At 44.1% G+C, this 13,468-nt stretch overlaps 1 long non-coding RNA gene across 2 annotated transcripts; it reads left to right on the top strand.

Annotated features, from left to right (window-relative positions):
• The first annotated feature begins 745 nt into the window (after positions 1-745).
• LOC129480769 (uncharacterized) lies at positions 746-7,714 on the top strand. 2 transcript variants are annotated; one of them, XR_010120310.1, is made up of 3 exons: positions 746-1,089; positions 1,594-2,425; positions 4,084-7,714. It is a non-coding gene; the product is annotated as an uncharacterized lncRNA (long non-coding RNA). The 2 variants fall into 2 exon arrangements; XR_010120309.1 differs by having other exon boundaries at positions 746-1,210.
• Positions 7,715-13,468: the final 5,754 nt, after the last annotated feature.

Here is a 13,468-nt window from a genome sequence, read left to right as displayed (position 1 = left end):
CGGCTAATTTTTGTATGTTTAGTAGAAGCGGGGTTTCACCATATTGGCCAGGCTGGTCTCCAACTCCTGACCTCGCTATCCGCCCACCTCAGCCTCCCAAAGTGCTGGGATTAGAGGCATGAGCCACGGCGCCCAGCCCACTCCCTTTTAAATGCAAATCTTCTGTGGGAGGATTAAGTCACTGAGCCCACAGGGAACTGTGCTGGGAGGGGAAGTGGAGAGTGTGGAAAACCGGTGGAAAACAAATCTGTGGCTAGCTTGTAGGGCAGATGCCTGAGGCTTGGGGAGACTGGGAAAGCAGGTCTCTAAAAGGAACTTCATCCTTTTTCTCCTAGGCCTCAGATGATGCTAGAGTGCTGCCAGAAATTGCAAATAATTCTGGCTCACTTTTGTATTAGTGCAGCTGCGTAGACCAGAGTCTAGAAGAGCAACAACAACGACAATAAAATTCGGTGTGTCCTTGAGGCACTCTCATGAGATAATATTAAATATACAATTAAATACTACTCATTGTTTTTTCTCACAAATATATACCCACCACCTACCAGGAACTGTCCCAGAACTTGATAAGGAAAAAATGATTTTTATGCCATAACTAATCATATCGTAATATGCACTAGAATAAGCAAAGAACGTAAAATAGGATATCATGGGGACATTCGAATTTATAATCCTAGGAGTGACATGTAAGCTGGGCTTGAAAGAATAACCATAATTTTGCTGAATAAGTAAGTTGTGGAAGAGAGTGCTAGCTGATTAGGAAAACCTCTGTTCTCCTTCTAAGCACGCAGCTAAACTGTTTTCCATCCGTTTTTTGCCGTTAAGTGCGGTCATGTGACTGAGTTCTAACCAATTAGAATGAGACGGCAAGGGATGTGTAGCTTTTTCAATCCTGGCCATAATAACATTGTCCTTTGTGCGCTTCTCAATGTCCTTTCTCCTTTCATTAGGTAAAATGGAGATGATCCCCAGGGCCATCTTGGAAGCAGTTTTTGAAGACGGTAGAGTCTCGGGCCACGGCCGTTTAACTGCTGAAAGACTAGGAAGGGGTCCGTTTCATTAACACGTTCAACCAAAGAGCGCTGTTAGGTGAGCAAAAACAAACCAGTTGTGTCTGAGCCAACACCCGTTTGTCTATGGGTTGTAGCAGTTGGTCCACCTAATCAAGGAAGTGCTGAGAGCACGGGACATGAAAAGACACAGCGCTAAGGTACATGGCACGTTCACGAAGGTACAGGACAGGCAAGAAATGAGACGGGAAAGGTGGCCTAGGACCAGGTCGTGAATGACATGATAACTAGTTTTGACTTTTTCTTGTAAGTCAGTGGTTCTCAACCAGCGGCAATTTTGCCTTCCAGGGAACATTTGTCAAAATCTAGAGACATATTTGGTTGTCTTCACCAAGGGGAGGAGGGAGGGAAGTGCTACTGACATCCATGGGTTGAAGCCAAGGATGCTGCTAAACATTCTACAATGCGCAGGACGGCCTCCCCCATCAAGGAATTACCTGGGCCAAACAGTGGTACTGAGATTGAGAAACCCTGCTGTAGGCAGTGAGACATTAGCAACAATTCTTCTTTTTTTTTTTTTAAGCTGGAGTCAGCGTCTCGTGCTCTTGCCCAGGCTGGTCTTGAACTCCTGGGCTCAAGTGATCCTCCCGCCCTGGCCTCCCAAAGTACTGGGATTATAGATGTGAGCCATCGAGCCCAGCTACAGCAGTTCTTAAAAGGAAAGTAACATAATCATATTTGTGTGCTAGATAATTATAACAACATAGAGGATTCATTGAAGAGAGAGACAGGAGATGAGAAAAACAATTTCATCCTTTGTTTATCAAGGACCTATTATGTATACTTGATCGTGCATCAGGCACTACAGATTCAAAGATGAATAAGAGTCCAGCAAGGGAAACAATAAGTACCTTTATGGGACTTGGGGAGACTCAAACTCTGGCCTCGGGTCTTCATCTCCATGAACCTCTTAATTAAAACAAGAGAAGGGCCTCAACTAGAGCAGGGGTTGAGGACATCGAAAAGATAACCTACTTGAGAAACATCTCAGAAATGAAATGAATCAGGCTGAGTTTTGGAGTGGATGTAGAAGTTGAGAGCAGTGAAAACCAAAACTGAGGTCTTTATACTGGGCAACTGCACAGATAGTGCTGCTAATAGGAAAATGCAGGAGAAGCAACTGACTTAGAGAACTGTCTTGCATGCTTTTCTTTCTGAGAGAGTAAATATCAAATTCCTATAGGACAGGTACAAGCAACTCACATAAAAATTGCCAACAGCCAATAAATTGTTTCTTTTTTTTTTGAGACAGACTTTCACTCTGTTGCCCAGGCTGAAGTGCAGCAGCAAGATCATAACTCACGGCAAACTTGACCCCCCCAGGCTCAGATGATCTTCTGGCCTCAGCCTCCCAAGTAGGTAGGACTACAGATGCATGTCACCACGCCAAACTAATTTTTTAAATATTTTGCAGGCCGGGCGTGATGGCTCACATCTGTAATCCCAGCACTCTGGGAGGCTGAGGCGAGCAGATCACCTGAGGTCAGGAGTTCGAGACCAGCCTGGCCAACATGGTGAAACTCTTGTCTCTACTAAAAATACAAAAATTAACCGAGCATGGTGGTGGGCACCTGTAATCCATCTACTTGGGAGGCCGAGGCAGGAGAATTGCTTCAGCCCGGGAGGTGGGTGTTGCAGTGAGCCGAGATCGTGCCATTGCACTCCAGCCTGGGTGACAGAGCAAGACTCTGTTTCAAAAATAAATGAATATACATATTGAATATGTATATATTGAATATGTATATTCAGTATATACATATTGAATATATCTATATTGAATATAGATATATTCAATATGTATATATATTCATACATATTTATATATAACATACGTATATATATATTTTTTTTTTTTTTTTGGAGAGATGGGGTCTCACCTTGTTGTACAGGCTGGTCTTGAACTCCTGGCCTCAAGCAGTCCTGCCTTGGCCTCCCAAAGCGCCGGGATTGTAGGTGCGAGCCATTGCACCTGACCCCAATAAATATTTTAAGAATGTTTGGTGGAAGCTAGGGGTGAGTTGCACCAGAGGTCTCATATCCAGAGGTCTGAGAACCAGGAGAGTCAATGGTATCACCCTCCATTTGAAGCAGAAGGCCTGAGAATGAGAGGAGAATGGGGCTCAGGGGGCGCTGGAGCAAGTCTGGAGTCTGAAGGCCAGAAAACCTAGAGTTCTGATGTCCGAAGACGGGGGGAAAAGATGGATGTTCCAGCTGCAGAAGAGAGAGCAAATTTGCCCTTCCTTGACCTTTTTGTTGTATCAGGGCCCTAAAGTGGTTGGATGATGGCCATCTACACGGGTGAAGGCAAATCTTCCTCACTGGGTCTCCTGATTCAAATGCTAATCTCTTCCCAAAACACCCTGCAGACACACCCAGAAATAATATTTTACCAGCTATCTGGGTATCGTTTAACCCAGTTAGTTGACCCATAAAACTAACAATCACATTGGCATTTTAAATACATATAAAATCATTTACATTAGAATAGTAATACATACAAGTATATTTGTAATCGATATAAAACATATATACGTATTTAGATATGTATGCTCTGTAATTCAGCAATTTCACTTCTAGGAATAAATTCTACAGAAATAAACAAATGAATATATTAAAAAGTGCTCTACACATTTAATGGAGTGTTGTTTATATTTCATTGGAAAAAAATGTCCATAAATTGGGGATCGGTTAAATAAATTATAGTACTTTTTGAACTAGATGGAATACTGTACAGCCTCTGAAAATAACATACTCATTGAATGCAAAGATATTCACATTAATAATATTAACAAATTAACATTAATTAAAGCGACCAAAAGTAGGCTATTAAGCAACCCATATGGTAGAATCACATCGATATAAAACTGTATACATCTAATAAGAATAGAAATTTTTAAATTGGTAAAAAACAGAAGGCAATCATGGTTGCCTCTGGGTGACAGGGTTGTATGTGATTTTCACTTCTTGGTGAACCCGCTAAAGATTCAGTTTTTTTGTTTGTTTTGTTTTTCAGATTTCCTGCACCACAAAGTTCCTTTCACTTAAAAAAAAATTTTTTTATATTACACCATCTTTATTTGTGCCTTAGAGTCTAAGGCTATCAATCAAACTTCAGTAAGAACAGTTTGAGCATCAACTAATGAACAGTAGCTAAACCAGAGAGCAGTCAAAAGTGTTTTAAAGGGAGCAGCATCAACTGATGTTCTGCCAAGTCTCTGGGTGTTCAGGACCACGGTCCCCCGGCACTTCCAGGCCCCTGTGGGCTGCAGGTGGAGGCCGAGGAGCCAAAGGGCTGCTCAGGAAAGGGTGGAACTTGGCCTCGCAGTCAGCTGGCTTCTGCCTATTATGGTCATCTTCTTTCCAGAGGTCTTGCTATCTCAGTGGACGTGGCGGTCATCCAGCCGTCCTGGGCTGTTTTCTCATAAAAGAGGATCTCCCTCTGAAAACTGTGTCATCCTTCAATTCCTGGGCCAAGTCTTGGGACACATCTTTTCTTAAAGCTTGCTGAAGTGACAAGAGCAGTTCTGTTTTCCTGCACTTTACGAAGTCTCTGAGGTGCAGGCAGTAGACATCCTTCTCTATGGACTCCCCCTGAGGCTCCTTCATGTGTTTTCAGGGCAGTTCAGGCAGAGTGGAAAGCGTTGGCTGCAGCTTCGGGAGGTCCCTCTCCAGCTGTGCCTTTGAACCCTGCAGAGAGACCTGCTCGCTGAGCAGACCTTGGACTTGTGCTGTGAGTTCTGTACTCCTCTGGGTTTCTTCTCACAATTGTATGTCTGCTTTACCAGTCTTTCCCTCGCGACATTCGAAGGAAGCAGCTAAATCACCATTGTCCTTCATTCTTGCAGCAGGACTTGGGCCACAATGCTGGGGTACAACCCTGTTCTGCTTCCCTGTTCCTCTCCACTGCCAAGTCCTCATTTTCCATGTTGTCTTTCCTGGTGCAGATGAAAGGTGCTCAGCAGAGCGTGAGTCACGGAAGCTACTCGCCCACTCCAGTTCGAATATTCGGGACTTGAGGCCTTCTTGTCTTTTTTTTTTTTTTCTGTGGCGTCTGATTTACAACTTCTTGGTCGGCCAGCTCTGCGGGTTGCTGATCGTCCATGCTGTCATTCACATCGTCCGTGGTGTGCACTGGAAGATCTCTATGCTGTGAAGCATGCAGGATGTGCTTCACATCAGTCACTTGGGAAAGTTCAGGAGGCTGCTTTTTCATGCTTTTTTCAGAAGCTCACCTAGGTTAGGTCCTGATCAGAAGACCTGCTCATTTCCATTAGAACCTTCAAGCACAGTATTTGGAGCAATCAAGGACTGGCCCCAGCATGGATAACAGGTAGCTACCACTGGTGTGGGCTGCTGGCTGCATCTTGGCACAGGCTTTCTGTGGGCCTCAACTTAGACTGAAGCCCTTTGGGCCAGCCCTTCCCTCCTTCTCACTGTGTGTCGTCTCCTGACCAGAGAGGCCATCAGAGCCGTGCACGCCCAGCTCACCCAGAGTATCCCTAGGGTCACTGGCACGGGTCCCAGGATTCTGTATATCACTAATTACTGCTGCCCACAGGTGGGCCAGCAGCAGTTGAGGAGGCATTTCGTGGTGAGCAGCAGGTCTTCCGTGGCTCTTGAGGGCTCCACAGCTCTGCCTCTATTCTCCACTGGCATGTGGGCCACAACTGACCACTCGGAACTCTGCAGAGTGTTCCACCTCTAACACAAACAAGGGCTCGCCAACCAGGGTAAACCATCCATTATGCTGGGGGAGGAAAGGCACCACAAGTTCTAGAAAACCGTGTCCCTGATTTTGCTGTGCAAATAGAAAGTGACATTACTTAACACAGTGCCTTGGAAGAGTGGAAAGAGTTCACAGCAGCCCCCAGCTCAGGCCACTCCAGGTTCCACCTGGCCTTACAGCATAGCTAGAGGGTCAAAGCCCTGTGTCCACGCACGATCCTCTCAGGGCAGCATGATGGCCCATCCGTGGTGGGGCTCATTACCCTGATTTCAAGTTTCCTTCTGCTGCAGGGAAGCCTGGTCCCACCTACAAAGAGACTGTCTACCTTGCTAGATTGAACTATAGGACTATGTTTTCTTCATCTCTGTAACCCTAGCAGCTCTCCAGATACCCTTATACACTAGGGGCATGGTCATTGCTTGTCTTGTTTTCTTGTTGACTCTACTCTGACTTAGGGCACGTCGATTTCCCCTCTAGATCTCCATATTCAGATCTGTGAATGAGAGTAAGTGGGTGAAGGCCCCTCTAGCTTTAAAACCCCTCCAATACAGACAGACCACTGAAACCGGAAGCAGAAGCTGAGTGTGGTGAGTGGAGCATTTTCCCTGGCATGATGGAGGGGACCTATGGATCTGGCTATGAGGGTGGCATCTGGCCACTTGAATGCCTCTGCAGAACTGGACCCTAGTTTTCAAATCAGACTCAAGAATGATCTTTAGTGTGGGTGGTTTTGTGGGGCATATATTTTTTGAGACTTTGTTATTGACACAACAGCTTCTGGAAGTCTTTTTGACAGAGAGTATGCACAGGTGCGGGCTCCATCTGCTTGGCAGCCGCTGTCTGGTGACGGTGAGGGCTGAGAGCTGGACGGTCCTGTTAGAAAAGCAGCATGCCAGCCTCTGGCAATGAGCAGAGTGACCCGACCTCGTCTCTCCTTCCCCGTGGAGCACTGCGAGCTCTTCCCCAGACCGGCTTCTCGGCTTCCCTTCACCCGCTCCCACCAGGCGGCTGAGGCCACTCTAGGATTCCATTTTTAGTTGTACTTTTTTTTTTAATTGATCATTTTGTGAGCATTTTTCTCTTGAATGCAACAGAAATAACACAAGTCCTTAAAAATGTAGGATCTCTCAGCTCCCACAAAAACAAAGAAGGACTTAGGAGAACTATGTAATTCTCTACATATTTAAATTGTTAGCTCTAAAAATAGATTCGGAGAAAGGGTGGACACATGTTCCAATTTTCTCGTAACAGTCCTGGGTTATGCCTGTTATCCTGGCATAGTTATTAATCTTGTCCCCTTTCACTCTCAGAGTCTCCTGGTTTGGAGGATAATTTCATTCTATTCAAAGAGGAAATCTACAAAAAGGTGTCATCATCTAACCTGTATTCATATAAACATTTTCCAGTCTCACGGTTCTGTGTACCTCTCCAAACCCCTCAATCTTCTAATCATTTTGTGTATTATTTATAGGAAAAGAGCACCAGCTAAAATACCTTGCCCTTGGATTTCTTCAGCCAGCTGCTGAAGTAATTTGTCTTAGTCTTTACTGAAGACTGAATTGTATCATTAAGACTTTCTTCTAAGTCCTGTTATTTTGACTTTTTGACTCACTTTATGCCCTCTGATACATAAAGTGGCAATAATTTCTACAATGAACCGTTGTATTTGTTCACGAGAAATTCTTCCTGTTCCTCACATTTCTATTCAGTTTCCTAAAGGTATGTGTTTGAAAAGTTGAAAAATTGCCTGGCCCGGTTATAGTTTAATGGGAGCATTTAAACATACTTTTCCTACAAAGCTTATCAGTTAGTTACTTAACCTTTATGAATAGGTTAAATATTTTCCACAGTATTTATATAAATATGATACTTGGTTTCAAGTTAAATCTAATAAAAAGGAAGTTATTCTTGACTTAAATTACTCCCATTTCTTTTCATTTGTTTTTATCTTCCTCTTTTTTATGACCACTTGACTAAGAAAGAAATTCACAAGGCAGATGTGGAAATGTCACTTTATAAATACAAGATTCAGCCAGTACACTGTTGTTGTCCCTGTTTTAAGAAAAGAAAAGGTAACTATTCCTCCTGGATGTATGCTTTGGCCATGAAAGTGAGGTCTAAAATCAAGTCAAAGGGCTGTGTCGAGTTTAGAAAAGAAAAAAAAAAGCCCTGGAAATGAAACGATCTCCGTGCTGAATTCAGAGTTATGGTGCAGAGGCTTGTGTGATGCACAGAAAGCATCCCAGTGTTCTTCAATCCCAACAAAACACTCCTTGTTCCCGCATCTCCCAGAGGCTCCAAGCACACATAGGCTCCTCACTCTCTGCCAATGGGGAAACACTCTGCTAAGTGCTTTATTCATTCCCAGATGCTCTATTTATTCATTTTTCAACAAAATGTGGCACATTGAATATGTATTCTGGAAATCACCTGAAATCTATTCATTAGGCTTTTAGCCAGTCTCTCATACACTTCCACATCCCAGGAGCCACCCCCAGTAAACCCAAGTCTCCCATCAGTTCCACAATCCAATGCCTTAGGATACAGCAGTGGGGCCAGAAAAAGATCTTTAAGCCAAGTCTGCATGGTTTTAAGAAATCAGCTAGCCCTACACATCACCTTTGACGCTCAGTAAAACAGTCCCCTATCTATGACACCACCCAAATTATTGCCCTAGTCTAGGGCCTTACGCCTCTGCTTTCTATTTTGCTGAATTCAGAACAGAAGATTTAACCAGCATGAGGCTGACATAATCTTGTGACCTGGGACAGCCCCTGAAAGTAGGCAGGTGTTTGGGCAAAGCTTCAGTACCAAGGAGTTACTAGTTTGCAGCCTGAAGCTGAATCATCTCACGACACCCTTGAGACAGTGTGACATTCATAGTAAAGAGTACAGTAAAGACCACAACAGCTCAAGTGCCATATTGCACCCAGCACATTCTATTTTTAAAAGAAAGAGCCAAATTACCATTCTATCCATCAATCCCATTACTTGGTATATTGCCAAAAAAAAAATAAATGGTTCTGCCAAAAAGCCACCTGTGCTTGCATGTGTATTGCAGCACTATTCATAATAGCAAAGACAGGGAATCAACCCAGGTGCCCATCAATGGTAGACTGGATAAAGAAAATGTGGTATGTATACACCATGGTATACTACAAAGCCATAAAAGAAAATGAAATCTTGTCCTTTGCAGCAACATGGATGCAGCTAGAGGCCATTATTATTATTATTATTATTATTATTATTATTATTATTTTATTGAGACAGGGTCTCACTTTGTCACCCAGGCTGGAGTGAAGTGGCACAATGTCAGCTCACTGCAGCCTCAACCTCCTGGGTTCAAGTGATCCTCCCACCTCAGCCCCCCAAGTAGCTGGGACTATAGGCACACACCGCCATGCCCGGCAAATTTTTTGTATTTTTTTGTAGAGATAGGATTTCCCCATGTTACCCACACTGGTCTCAAACTCCTGAGCTCGAGTAATCTGCCTGCCTTAGCCTCCCAACGTGCTGGGATTACAGGCATGAGCCACCACGACCAGAGGCCATTATCTTAAACTAATGCAGGAAAAGAAAACCAAATAACACATGTTCTCACTTATAAATGGGACCTGAACACTGGGTACACATGGACAGAAGGATGGGAACAACAGACACTGAGGACTCCTACAGGAGGAGGAAGAACAGGAGGCAAAGTGAACCATTGGGTATTGTGCTCAGTACCCGAGTAATGGAATCAATTGTACGCCAAACCTCAGCATCACGCAGTCTACCCAGGTAATAAGCCTGTACATGTACCCCTGAACCTAAAACAGAAGTGGAAATTATTAAAAACAAGGTATTTATTTACATATCAAAATTCAAATAAATTTTTTAAAAAAGAACTTACATAGAGTTCAATAAGTGGAGAAAGAAACTCCCCAGGAAACACATCTAAAAGTGTCCAAAACCAGAACTGCAAACACAGACTATTATTATCCTTGTTTTCATTTTTAAAAGTTCTAGTTAGGAAAGATGACGGTTCTAGTGTTTCAATTTACTAATAAAATCAGAAATGCCACTAAATACGGTCAATAAAAATGTGACATCTCAAGGAGAACAGGTCATCTGAAGTCTGGAACATCCACAGGCACGAAGGGGTGTTCGGAAAAAAAGTTTGGAGACAAACGAATTATCCAATGAACGAAAAGAAGAGGGGACAATCTAGACTTCATTTTATTAATGCCTTCAGGTAAAAAGCGTGCTATTAGGAGTCAGGGATGTAGGCTTCAAGTCTTCCTCTGGAAGTCATTCAATGTATGACCTTGAACAAGTAATTCAAGCCCCCTGTGTTTGTTTTTATTCCCACATCTATGAAATGAACTTTAGATTTGATCTTCTCTAAAATCCCCGTTCCGCTCAAAATTTATATTGTCCTGAGAAACACTGGATTTTAAGTATAAATCTCAGGAAAATCCCTGTAGCATTTCAAAGACCTGTGAAGCTACAACGCTCAAGGAAACCTTTGTCCTGGTCTTCTGACTTGATCTCCCAGAGCTGTGTCTTACACTCTCTGTTCCAGGGGTTGGCAGTGGCAGAGTGGGCAAAACCTGGTGTCTCCAACATGATGGGTAAATGTCAGATGGAGAAAGCAGGGAATCCATAGATAAACACGGGAGGAAATGGCATGAGAGTCTAATCAGGCTTACAGGTATGAGCACTGCACCTGGCTTTCTTCTTCTAATTTTGAAAGAAATTCAAACATTATTGCAGGTCCCTAAAAACCACTGGGGCCTTGGGCACTGTGCCTCCTAAAGGAGATGCGGGCTCTGGGCTCTGACTTCCGGTTGTGCAAAGGCTCCATTTGGTGGTTGGTCGGCGGGGAGGGGATGTTGTCTCCTATACATTAAGGAAAGCCTGATCCCAGAAACAGTGAAACTCCTCATCTACACTTTTAGGGAGCAATGAGGGGTGAGACCATAAAACAACACAAACCCAAGTATTGTAACTCATATTCGCATGCTTCAACACATCCTTTGGTGATGCCTAAATAAAATGTACCTGTATGTACGATTACTCCAGTTAGTGACACATGAGCTGATAGGCACAGTCAAAGCCCGGTGCTATCATCCAGTCCTGGGTAAGTGCATTAAAGTCTCTGTCTGTTTCCTCATTTGTAAAATGAGATGATGAACATCTGTAATCCAGAGGGCTCTTCTGAGGACTAAATGGAGTAATATAAATAAAGAACTTAGCCCCATAGCTGGCATACGGTAAACACCGGGTAAATAAACGTTAGCTAAAAATTGTTCAGACCGCCATCATCACTATCATCGCTGCTACCCATGAAGACGACAGAGCAAAATGGTTTAATTTAGAACCAACGTGGATAATCCAAGAGGTCTCTTGCCACATTCGCATCATCTCAGATAAAGAGTTTAAGATCCAACTATAATTATCTGACTCTTATGTTTGGATAGATTCATAAGACAATCGGCTGATGATACAAAGAATAACACAATGTATGCAAACAATAAAGAACATAAAGAAAAACCCAGGCAACAGAGCTACTCTCTAAAGCAGGTATGGGAAAAAGAGAAAGTATTCTCTGTGGAAAACACTGCTGAGTATTATTCAAATGGGGGTGATCACGCCTCCAAAACAGAGTTGTCTAAACAAGGACTAGACACAATATTATGTGCGACCTTCACCCCTGCCAAGCACAGCTGAAGAGAAACCACTTATATCCCCAAAACTCAGCAACAAATTTTTCATCAAGCAAAATAGCAAAAGAGAGGAAAGTCGAAAACTGAGTTTGCCATCATGTATTTGGAGCATTTGAATGCATGCATGCTTATCAGACTGAGAAACGCACTATGAAGGAAGTAATTCAAGAAATTGCAATCAAGTATTTGAGAAGGAAACCAAAGTTAAGAGGGCATGAATTCTACCATGGGAACTGCAAGAAAAACAAACAAACAAAAAAAAGTATTCATGTCCTGGTGGGGAACAGATAACCCCCGAGGAGATGAAAGAGACTCTTGCAGAGAAATGAGACTCACAGATAAGGCAAGGGAGATGGGCCCGCGGAGCCAGGTCAGTAAATAGTGTAAGAAATCTAAGTGACAAGAAACATTCAAAGGGATGTACACACATCGCTGGGAGGCAGCCCTTTTCCCACAAGAAGGGAAGATGTAATCAGCATGAGCTAAGGATAAGAAATGACTTCACCCCTACCCAGAATCACTTTTGCCTTGCCTGCCTTTTACACCTGAAACGGGAGACTGTTCTTGGTGGCGAACAAAAGAAATGGGGTGGAAAGTATAACAGTTTTCACTCTGGGCAATTAGAATAAAGTTAGCTGGGGCTAAGACCTGGGGCTGGTAGATGCAGTCAAATGCTCTGTGCAGATGCTTATTTGAGAGAGAAAATGAGACTGTTTGACCCTAAGATGGGAGAGTCAGCGTATCTTAGCATGCAGACTGAGAAGGAGGCAGGACGCCAGGTCTCACCCAGGGGGCTAGCTGCAGAGAAGCTGGGCAGAGTGGGCCCATGGGAAAGGGGAGTCCTGCTCCAAGATCTTGGAGGGCTCAATGGGGTAGAGCCATGCCTGGAAAGAGGGGGCCTCAGCTAATGGTGCCCTTCCACCACTTGTCACCCCCACCCCAAATGGACAAGAAGACTGTCCCACGGGATTGGTGGGAAGGAGGAGGAGAGAGAAGTAACACCATTATATGTGCAAAGGCGTTCTCATTCTTTGCTGCAACCTCCCTTCAGCCCAGCTATCAAGAAGTTAGGTCACAGCCACCACCTGGTCCTGGTCCTCATTATTTTTCCCTGGACTGTTGCAATAACTTCCTTAGAGGTCTTCTTCTACATATGCCTAGCCCCTCGACTCATCCTACACCCCCAGTCTCTCTGCTGTACAGCTGCCACCAGAATGATCTTTCCAAAGCCCAAATCCGATCATGTCTATTTCCGTCTTAAAAATCTCCAGTGGTAGGCCGGGCGCGGTGGCTCACGCTTGTAATCCCAGCACTTTGGGAGGCCGAGGCGGGCAGATCACGAGGTCCGGATATCGAGACCACGGTGAAACCCCGTCTCTACTAAAAAATACAAAAAATTAGCCGGGCATGGTGGCGGGCACCTGTAGTCCCAGCTACTCGGAGAGGCTGAGGCAGGAGAATGGCGTGAACCCAGGAGGTGGAGCTTGCAGTGAGCTGAGATTGCACCACTGCACTCCAGCCTAGGTGACAGAGCGAGACTCCATCTCAAAAAAAAAAAAAAAATCTCCAGTGGTTTCCCATCACCTGTGGCTGTCAGCAAACTATGACCCTATGGGCCAAATCTGGCCTGTGAACTAAGAATGGTTTTTACATGTCTAAAGGGTTGTAAAAAATTAAATTTAATTACAAAAAATTAGCCAGGCATGGTGGCAGCCGCCTGTAGTCCCAGCTACTTGGGAGGCTGAGGCAGGAGAATGGCGTGAACCTGGGAGGCGGAGCTTGCAGTGAACCGAGATGGCACCACTGCACTCTAGCCTGGGTGACAGAGTGAGACTCCATCTCAAAAATAAAATTTTTAATTTAATTTAAAAAGAAATATGTGACCAGGCACAGTGGCTCACAACTATCATCTCAGCACTTTGGGAGGCTGAGGCAGGAGGATCACTTGAGACCAGGAGTTGAAG

This window comes from Symphalangus syndactylus, chromosome 4, assembly GCF_028878055.3.
Source record: "Symphalangus syndactylus isolate Jambi chromosome 4, NHGRI_mSymSyn1-v2.1_pri, whole genome shotgun sequence".
In the NCBI taxonomy this organism is placed as follows: domain Eukaryota; kingdom Metazoa; phylum Chordata; class Mammalia; order Primates; family Hylobatidae; genus Symphalangus; species Symphalangus syndactylus.
The sequence above is the reverse complement of the archived record's forward strand: the minus strand, read 5'-3'. Positions and strand labels throughout refer to the sequence as shown.